This window comes from Erpetoichthys calabaricus, chromosome 3, assembly GCF_900747795.2.
Source record: "Erpetoichthys calabaricus chromosome 3, fErpCal1.3, whole genome shotgun sequence".
Classification (NCBI taxonomy): Eukaryota; Metazoa; Chordata; class Cladistia; order Polypteriformes; family Polypteridae; genus Erpetoichthys; species Erpetoichthys calabaricus.
Genome location: NC_041396.2, coordinates 306,507,081 through 306,517,271, shown reverse-complemented (window position 1 = coordinate 306,517,271; position 10,191 = coordinate 306,507,081).

The window sequence follows — 10,191 nt, the reverse complement described above, 5'->3', positions numbered from 1 at the left end:
ATTTCTGTTTGTCCCACTTTGTTCTTTTTTGTTTTTTGAGGTCACCTTGCTGTGTAAGGCGCTATATACATATTCATATTTCTATTTGTCTCAGTTTGTTCTTTTTCGCTTTTTGAGCTCACCCTGCTGTGTAAGGCGCTATATACATTATCATATTTCTATTTGTCACAGTTTGTTCTTTTTCGCTTTTTGAGGTCACCTTGCTGTGTAAAGCGCTATATACATATTCATATTTCTGTTTGTCCCACTTTGTTCTTTTTCGCTTTGCCAGCGCACGTTCTGTATAAGGCGCTATATACATATTCATATTTCTATTTGTCTCAGTTTGTTCTTTTTCGCTTTTTGAGGTCACCCTGCTGTGTAAGGCGCTATATACATATTCATATTTCTATTGTCTCAGTTTGTTCTTTTTCGCTTTTTGAGGTCACCTTGCTGTGTAAGGCGCTATATACATATTCATATTTCTGTTTTACCCACTTTGTTCTTTTTTGTTTTTTGAGGTCACCTTGCTGTGTAAGGCGCTATATACATATTCATATTTCTGTTTGTCCCACTTTGTTCTTTTTCGCTTTGCCAGCGCACGTTCTGTGTAAGGCGCTATACGCCATTTTACAGGGAGACGTGCACACAGAGGCCAGCGAGTAGTCCTAGCTGGCGCCCTCGAGTTCGGCAGGCGCTCACGGGACAGACTCCCACCAATCCGATGATCCGTCGCTGAGACCCCCTGAGGTTTACATTCTTCGACAAGGACAGCAGAAGACGGCGCCCCCGCTGGCCTCGAGCTTCTCGCACTTGTCTGCTGACGTCACACAGCGGCACGTGGACGAGAAGATGGCAGCTGCACGAGCCGAGCCACTAGGGGGTGCTGTGCTTTGGTCTACAGGACAGATGGGGTTTGTGGGGGAGGGGGGCTAAACTGAATTAAAGTTCTGACGCTCCGACCTTTCAGTGAGAACAACTTCAAAGAAAAATGTCACCTGTGAATTTCCCCTTGGGATTCATAAAGTATCTATCTATCTATCTATCTATCTATCTATCTATCTATCTATCTATCTATCTATCTATCTATCTATCTATTATATAGTGTCTTTCATATCTATCTATCTATCTATCTATCTATCTATCTATCATATAGTGCCTTTCATATCTATCTATCTATCTATCTATCTATCTATCTATCTATCTATCTATCTATCTATCATATAGTGCCTTTCATATCTATCTATCTATCTATCTATCTATCTATCTATCTATCTATCATATAGTGCCTTTCATATCTATCTATCTATCTATCTATCTATCTATCTATCATATAGTGCCTTTCATATCTATCTATCTATCTATCTATCTATCTATCTATCTATCTATCTATCTATCTATCTATCTATCTATCTATCATATAGTGCCTTTCATATCTATCTATCTATCTATCTATCTATCTATCTATCTATCTATCTATCTATCTATCATATAGTGCCTTTCATATCTATCTATCTATCTATCTATCTATCTATCTATCTATCTATCTATCTATCATATAGTGCCTTTCATATCTATCTATCTATCTATCTATCTACCTGCAGGAGAAGAAGGATGAGCCCCTCGTCTTCACCAGCCGGACACAGCTGTAGGCAGAGGGTCCGCCAGGGCTGAGGAACAAAGAGGTTGTCGAAGATGGAGGTGACATGACACGTTGCCCACTTGCTCACTTGCTGCATCTTTCTTGTATATAGCGCCTTTCTCAATTAGATGCAAACAAATGTGCAGCATGAGTGAAGGATTGGGTCGTGACTGGCACCCTGTCTGGGGAGCCTTCCTGTCTGGCCACAGGTGTTGCTGGCAGTGGCCTCTAGGACCGGTGACACTGAACTGGATTGGACTGGTGGGACGGAACACTGTGAGGAACACTCACTCATATCAGGGGGCAATAAAAGAATCACACGCACCTCGGACCCCCTTATTGCCCCACACCAGGGCTTTCTGTTAACACAACTCGATGTTCTTGGCTGGCAGAGGAAACCAGAAAACTTGGGGCACAACCACACGCCACACGTCCACGTGAACCTCCTTGGAGCGGCAGGGCATGTGCAGCCCCTTGGGGGGGGGGTGGGGCCACCAGAGTGCCCAGTTAGTGGTTAGCGGTGGTGAGAAGACCAGTCTGGATGGGCAGCACTACTACAGTGAAGTACAGCTGACTGCTCATGTAGGAGAGAGCCAGGTTGGGTTGACGGCTATATAGCGCCTTTCCCTTCCAGTCGCTCATATAAGTAAAATACCAGGAAAGGGGCAAAGTAAGGTGTGTAAACACAAGACCTGCTAAGAAGAAGAGAACAAGAAAGAAAGGAGTGGGAGCTCCGCACCCCTGGGAAGAGTCAAAATTGGGCTAACCGGGTCAACTACACACAAAAGACAGGGCCACATGCAGGGGGAATCTGGGAATGTGCTGGGTGAAAGGTGGCAGGTGTGTCTCAAAGGGAGTCACTGTGAACGGGCAGCCATCTGCCAACCTGGGTCACAGGGGTCAGGGTCACAGGAGACCAACGGCTGTGCCAACAGTAGCAGCTGATACAAGGCAGGAGACCACCTGTAGTGGGCAGCACAACTGCAAACACACACCTAAACTCGGAAGGGGGGATTTAGAGTCTCCAGACACACACACACCCACAGACACACACACACAGACACACACACACACTCTCACACACTACGGGGTGTTGGTGGAACGACAAACATGCGGACTCAGCACAGGCAGACAAGGGAGGACGAGCCAACAGACGGGCACCTTTGGACTCTGGGGCTGTGAAGCAGCGGCACCCACCTGCCCACCACACCGTGCTGATGAGAAACAGAAATCTGTCTGCGCTTCCAAAATCCTAACAGGCATCCATTTTTTAATTCCAATTGGCCAATTTTTACTTCATTCTCCGGGTCGTCTGTGATCCTTTATTTTTTTTGCCATTTCAGAGTTGCTGGGAGTCGGAGTCCATCCTGGGCGCAAATTCACTACCCCTGGTCTGGGTACCAGTCCATCTGAGCCAGAATGCCCAATCAGACCATTCAGCACATCTCTGGCATACCTGAACTTCACACCGATGGCAAGGTGGGCACTAGAGTGACTTTTGACTTACAGCTGATACAGCTGCCAGTGTTTGATGTGCCAAGCCCAACTGACTTCTGATGCTGGGCACACTGGCACCCACGTCAGCAAAAACAGCTGACAAATTGGAAAGATTTAAAGATTGGCAGTGACAGCATGAGCGCCCAGTGGTCCACTTGTGACATTTGAAGGGGGGGCTTTTCTGTGTTATCAGCTGATTACTCCTTTTTGTTTGCTTTGTGAGGTCACCGTGCTGTGAAAGGCGCTGTATGCACTGTCATTGTTTTCTCCCACCTCCTACTTTTTTTTTTTTTGCTTTTTAAGGTCATCTTGCCCTGTAAGGCGCTATACGTATATTGAGATTTCTTCTTGTCTGTTTTGTTGTTTAATGGGCTTTTAATGTTCCTTGTGGTGTAAGGTGCTATATGAATATTGATATTTCTTCTTGGGGCGGCACAGTGGCGCAGTGGGTAGCACTGCTGCCTCGCAGTTAAGAGACCTGAGGTTCACTTCCCAGGTCCTCCCTGCATGGAGTTTGCATGTTCTTCCCGTGTCTGCGTGGGTTCCCTCCCACCGTCCAAAGACAAGCAGGTTAGGTGCATTGGCGATTCTAAATTGTTCCTAGTGTGTGCTTGGTGTGTGTGTGTGTGCCCTGCGGTGGGCTGGCACCCTGCCCGGGGTTTCTTTCCTGCCTTGTGCCCTGTGTTGGCTGGGATTGGCTCCAGCAGACCCCTGTGACCCTGTAGTTAGGATATATACCGGGTTGGATAATGGATGGATGGATATTTCTTCTTGTCTACTTTTCCTTTAGCCCTTTATAAGATCATCTTTTGTTGTAAGGTGCTATATAAATATACACACCTCTTTTTCTACTTTTTTGGTTTCAGATGTCACTTTGCAGTGTAAGGCGCTATATGCATATTTATCATTCTTTTTTTATAACTCTTTTTTCTCTCTTTTGTTCTTTTTTTGGTTTGTAAGGTTATTTTACCCTGCAAGGCGCTATATTAATACTAATATTTTTTCTTGTCTCCTTTTTCTTTAGTGCTTTATAAGACGCTATATAAATATATACTGTACATATACCTTTTTGTCTGATTTTTTTTGCTGTTTGATGTCACCTTGCAGTGTAAGGCGCTATATAAATATTTATAATTCTTTGTTATCTTTTTTACCCTGTAAGGCGCTATATTAATACAAATATTTTTTCTTGTCTCCTTTTTCTTTAGGGCTTTGCAAGATCACCCTGCCTTGTAAGGCGCTATATAAATAGAAATATACTATATATACCTCTTTTGCCTACTTTTTTGTTTTTTGAGATCATCTTCCTGTGTAAGGCGCTATATAAATATTTAAAATTCTTTTTTATAACTGTTTTTTATCTCTTTTGTTCTTTTTTGGTTTTTAAGTTTATCTTACCCCGTGAGGTGCTATATTAATACAAATATTTCTTCTTGTCTACTTTTTCTTTAGTGCCTTGTAAGACGCTATATAAATATATACCTATACCTTTTTTGTGTACTTTTTGAGATCATCTTGCTGCTAGACGCTATATAAAAACGTATCTCTGTTTTTCTACTTTCTTTTTTTTGCTGTTTGCTGTTGATATAAATAACCCTTCTTTTGTTGCACTTTGTTGTTTTATTTTGCCTTGTGAGATCATCTTGCCGCATAAGGCACTATATAAATATTTACATGTTTGCTTTGCCTGTGTAAGGCACTATATTACAGGAGGATGTGCGGCGAGTGCCCAGTGAGCTGCCGCCTGTCAGCGGATGACCCCTTATGTCGATGTAGCGCCTTTCACGTCACACGGTGCCCCACGGAGTTGACAGAGCGCCGCCCATCAAACTTTCTTTAACTCCTCACCTGTCACAAGTCATCAGGTGGTGCAAACAAGTGGCCAAGACAGCGATGCAGCTTTATATTATATAGCGCCTTTCAAATGCAGACGGTGTGGCACACTACTAAAAGCTTTGGCCGTCAGACCTGAGGCTGTGGGTGTAAATCCCACTCCTGACACCTGTGTGACCCTCAGCGAGTCTCTGCACCTGCCCTGATCTGCTGTGTTTGTTCTTTCCTGCGATAATAAAGCCCACCTGACCTACGCTAACTTCACCTGCCCGGGCGCCAATTAGAAACAAAAAATAAAACAAACACAGTGGAAGCAACTGCCTGTCAAAGGTCGCCAGGATAAAAGCGTCAGGCAGATAAGCCAACGTCAGCTAGGAGTACAAGGCGACTTACCGCGCGATGCTATGAAGCCCCCCAGCTTTGAGTAGTAACATCTCCGTATCGCATTGCGCCATCAGTGGGCAGCTGGTGCCACTCGTACACTACATCCATCCATTATCCTGACTACAGGATCACGGGGGTCTGCTGGAGCCAATCCCAGTCCACCGCAGGGCGCACACACACACACCAAGCACAGTTTAGAATCGCCATTGCACCTGACCTGCATGTCTTTGGACTGTGGGAGGAAACCCAAGCAGACACGGGAAGCAAACCCAGGTCTCCTAACTGCGAGGCAGCAGCGCTACCCACTGCGCCACCGTGCCGCCCTTCGTACAATACAATACAACACAATTTATTTGTGTATAGCCCAAAATCACACAAGAGGTGCCGCAATGGGCATAATGGGGCACCGGAAGTGGGGCGACTATAGGCGTGTTTGGAAAAAAGAATGAAGAGGACAAAAAATGAAGATATGGCAGCTGAGCGCCAAAAAAAACCAAACAAAAATGATAAGAAATTTGGAAAAATATAAATAGGTAAAGATGAAGGGCTGCAAAGTTGAGACTGCAGATGGTGGACGAGGACACGCGAGCGGGCTAAGCGAGTATCGGGGGCCGTGAACGTCAATAGCAGCGCTCAGGGTCCAAAGCCCCGGCGGTCTGTGGGGTCTTGCTTGTTCTCCTCGTGTCTGCCGTGCCGCTCGCATGCGGATTGACGTAATCAGGGACTCCCGGTGGGCGTGCGTGAGGCGGGGGTTTGGCGAGGGGCTGTTACGAGAATTTGACTTTACGACAGCGCCCCCTGCCTGCCAGTCCCACAGCCTCGTTTGGACGCGCGCGCGTGCGCTCGATGAGCCCCCCCCCCACACACACACCACACCACACCACCACGGTGTACTCCTCCAAATCTCCGCACGGACACCCCCCCCCAATCCCCCTACCGGTCGTGTCCTTCGTCTTTGGCTCCACCTGAGCCCGCGTCTCCCGCTGCGCTGTTCTCTTGTTGGGTCCTTCATGGACGCCTGAAGCCTTAAAACGGATCACCGAGGAGAAACTAAAAGAGACAACGAAATGAAAACGTGGTCGCGGGATCGGCAAAGACGGGCGTGCGTGAGACTAGGGGGGATATCCGACACCCTGAGGAGCGCCCGGTTTAGACCTCTCAGGTGGCCGCTCAGCCTGCAGCCATCTCACGTTACGGAGGGCGAAAGAGAAGACGGCGAGAGCTCAAGGGGGGCGGCAGTGGAAACGGAATCCCCTCAGTGGAAGGGCTAAGATGTCCTCCGAGGGACAAATAAAATACGATCTGTTATATAGCGCCTTAACTGTGGTAGAGAAACATCGAGAAAACCAGAAAGGACTGTGGAAGGATGGGCACCCATGTGGAGAAGGTGGTCTGGAGGTGCAAGAGAGAGATGGCAAAGAAGTGTGTGTGAGGGAGTGAGGACTCGGGTCAGCATAACAGAAGAGACCCCGCTCAAGGAGGTCTGCACCAGGGGTCTTCACCTCATCGATCTGCTCATGGAGGTGTTAATGGGATAAAAGACCAAACCCCCCCAACCCGGCTGACATTGTATTGTGTGGCACCAGACGTGGAGTGGAAGTTGGAAGAATGGAGGCTCAAAAATAAATACGAAAAAGAAGAAGAAGAAGAAGAGGAGGGAATATGAGAAGTTTAATGATGATGAGGATTCAGAAGTTTGCCTGCAGGGAGAGACATTGACAAGGGTGGAGAAGTTTAACGATGGGGGATCAGCGGTAACCCAAGATGGAGAATTAGATGTAAAGATAACTTATGGAGCACTGTGTGGATGGAAACATCTGGAAGAATTAAGGTGAAGGTTCAAGGCGAGACCACCGATGATGTGTGGGGCTGAGACTTGGGCAGTAAAGGGAGAGCAGCAGGAGAAGAAGAAGAAGAAGAAGAAGAAGAAGAAGAAGAAGAAGAAGAAGAATGAGAAGGTGGAGGTGATGGATATGTAGAGTTACAAAAAGGGACAGAATAAGAAATGAGACCACCAGAGGTGTTAGAGACGTCTAAGAGAGGAAGGGAAAGGAGGCTGAGGGGGCATGGAGATGTGATATGGTGACACGATGAAGATGGAACGGACATGGGAGGCGACAAAGTGGAGCTGGATGGACAGATTAAGAGAAGGTCTGAAGGAAAAGAGCCTGACTGGTGAGGGGGGTGCAGGGCTGGGCTGTGTGGAGATAAAGACAAGAAACCCCATCAAAGGTTTGGGGGGACCCCCCATATGCTGTAGCACCAGCTAAGGAAATGAGATCTTCACAGACGGAGCTCAAGTCAGACCTGACAAACGAGGAAATGAAGGCGGTACATGTCGTGGATTTGGCAGGAAGTGACGTCACGGTGAAAGGCATTCTGGAACCGTACGTGATGTCATGAAGAGGCGGGTCTTGAGGGCTGGAGCAGGAAGTGATGTTACTGTGTGGATTGTTCAGTTGTTCTGCTGGGAGAGAGGAAAACAAGTTAGAGGGCAGCGCCAATGCCCGGTTCGGCGGGTAACTATTTGAGCCTGTAAACTGTCTGCCAAACGCACACTGAAGTGGGAAAAGATGAAGAGTAAGATGAAGAAGAAGGTGCTAGGATGAAGTTCAGGGTATAATAATAATAATAGAGGTTACTTATATAGCGCCTTTTCTATACTTAAGGCACTTGTATGTCACACCATCGGTGTGATGGTGCAGATGTTGGCATTTCTAGGTTGGAGGATATGCACCCATTGCTGCCCAGGCTGGGATGGGCAGAGCTTTACCAGGCTGAGAGACATGGAAGGATGGCCCTCCAGCACAAGATGGATGATGATGTCATGATGTGGAAGGGGGACTCCATTACACCCCAGCACAATGGTGGTCACTATCTCTCTCTGGTGGCTGTCATATGTAAAGACCTGCAAGATGGCTTGGGTGTCGTAGTCCACCTGGGTGGGCACCGCTGGGTTTCATGGGAGCCACCATGGGAAGGTTCGGTTCCAGCCGGCCTGTAAGTGCTTCCTGGGTGAGAGACTGTGCCCCCCATAAGGACTCCAGGGTCCGGGATGAAAGGGGCCAGAGTGACAGAGCTGACCAGGAGAGGAGAGCACAACACATCACAGTCCTCGTACTTTGGTCAGAAGGTTGCACCAGGTGGACTGCGTCTGTGGAGTTGTGTCTGGGGTTCGGGGCTCTGAGGCGCCCCCTATAGGCGCAGTGCGTGTGGTGAACTTCATTTCTGATGACTGAGTTCCTGTTGACTTGATCCGCCGGGTTTTCTTGCTGACAGGTAAAGGTCTTCCCTGGAATCTGAGAATCGCTCACCTCCTGGTCCCTTTTAAAATCCTTCCACAGAGTGATCACCACATGCCAGTCACAAGGTCACAGTCCTGTCACCAACAATGGCCAAGTGAGCCCCAAATGTACTGCTAAGTGCCAAGTAGAAGAAAGCAAAGGTGGAGACCACCATCAACGCAGGAGAGCCCAGGACCTGAAACTGGAGTCTGAAGACACGGTGGGGGGATCAAAAGCAGAAGATGAAGGAGACACAAAGTCCTTAGGAAGTCCCAGTTTTGGTCAGCGATCCACAATCTTGGACACAGCAGAGATAAGACAGCAGTGGTGACCTCCAATCCCCTCACACACAGAACATCAGGAATGTTACCAGAGCCAGGCCTGGGTCAGAGCATGGGCTTATGGGGGCATCAGTGCGGGACCACCAGAAAGCGGGAATGATTGAAGAAGTCAGGTAGAAAGCAGTGCATGGGCAGCAGGTAGGAGGGGGCACAGATCAGCACTTAGAGACCACGATTGTCATGTGTGCCCACCAGCAAGCCTTGGGTGTGGACTCTGGGCTCACAGAGTGTGGCATATGGGCAGCTGCTGACCTCGGGGGGAGCACCGAGCAGCGCATGTGAGCGCATGGAGCACATGGCACCATCAAACCTCATGGTGGCACGCTGAAGAAACCAAGTGGTCATCTTTAGGGTCACCCACCAGCAATCGGCATAAAGAGGCGTCTCACGCTCCCTCTGGGGTCATTTCTTTAAAGTGAAGTCAAGTGTGAACTTTGAGACGTTCAGATGTTGACTTTATGGTGCAGCATCTCGGCAGGAGTGGTGTTGGGGTGGATTTTGTAATGCATGCAGTAATGAAAAGCATTACATTTGGCATTCCAACAGATGGCGTATCAGAAATGTTGGCAGTAATAAAATGCATTACAAGTATTTGTGGTGCGCCATCTGTTGGAATGACATGGCAACTGGCTGGACACACAGACACTTATCTCTTTATTAAGGTGGATATTTTGTCACACATGCACAACTGGGGGGGTCATCTCCCTGGCTTGACTGAGGTAAGCAACACCACTGCAGCTGCTAATGGTATCTTCTCTTTGACCCACAACCCCATGAAGATGCCCAGTAAGGACACTTAAACCCGGACATAACGCCCAGCACTAGCCCCACCCCTTCTAGTCGGGATGCCACAAAATTAGCTGTTGCTCGAAGTGCAGCATCTCAATTGGAGTAAAACAGGACAGCTGACAGATGGAGGGCGACATCGAGTGTAGCCTGTCCGGAGGGGGGTGGTGGTGGGGGGTCTCTCATGACCACCAGAACAATGAGGGGCTTATAGTCAGCTGTCAAAAGTCCTGCTTTGATTTCTTTCGTGATTGCCTTACATTCGTTAATTCTGATTGCTTAAATCACTTCTTCCCAGCGTGTCTTTGCCCCGCTGCACCTTCCTTCCAAAGCTGGCATGGGGGGGAAGCAACAATATAATTGGACTTTCACATTTAGAAAATCAATATACAGTATGTGGCACCCTATAATATGTTTGTCACACATGTGCAAGTGGGGATCACCT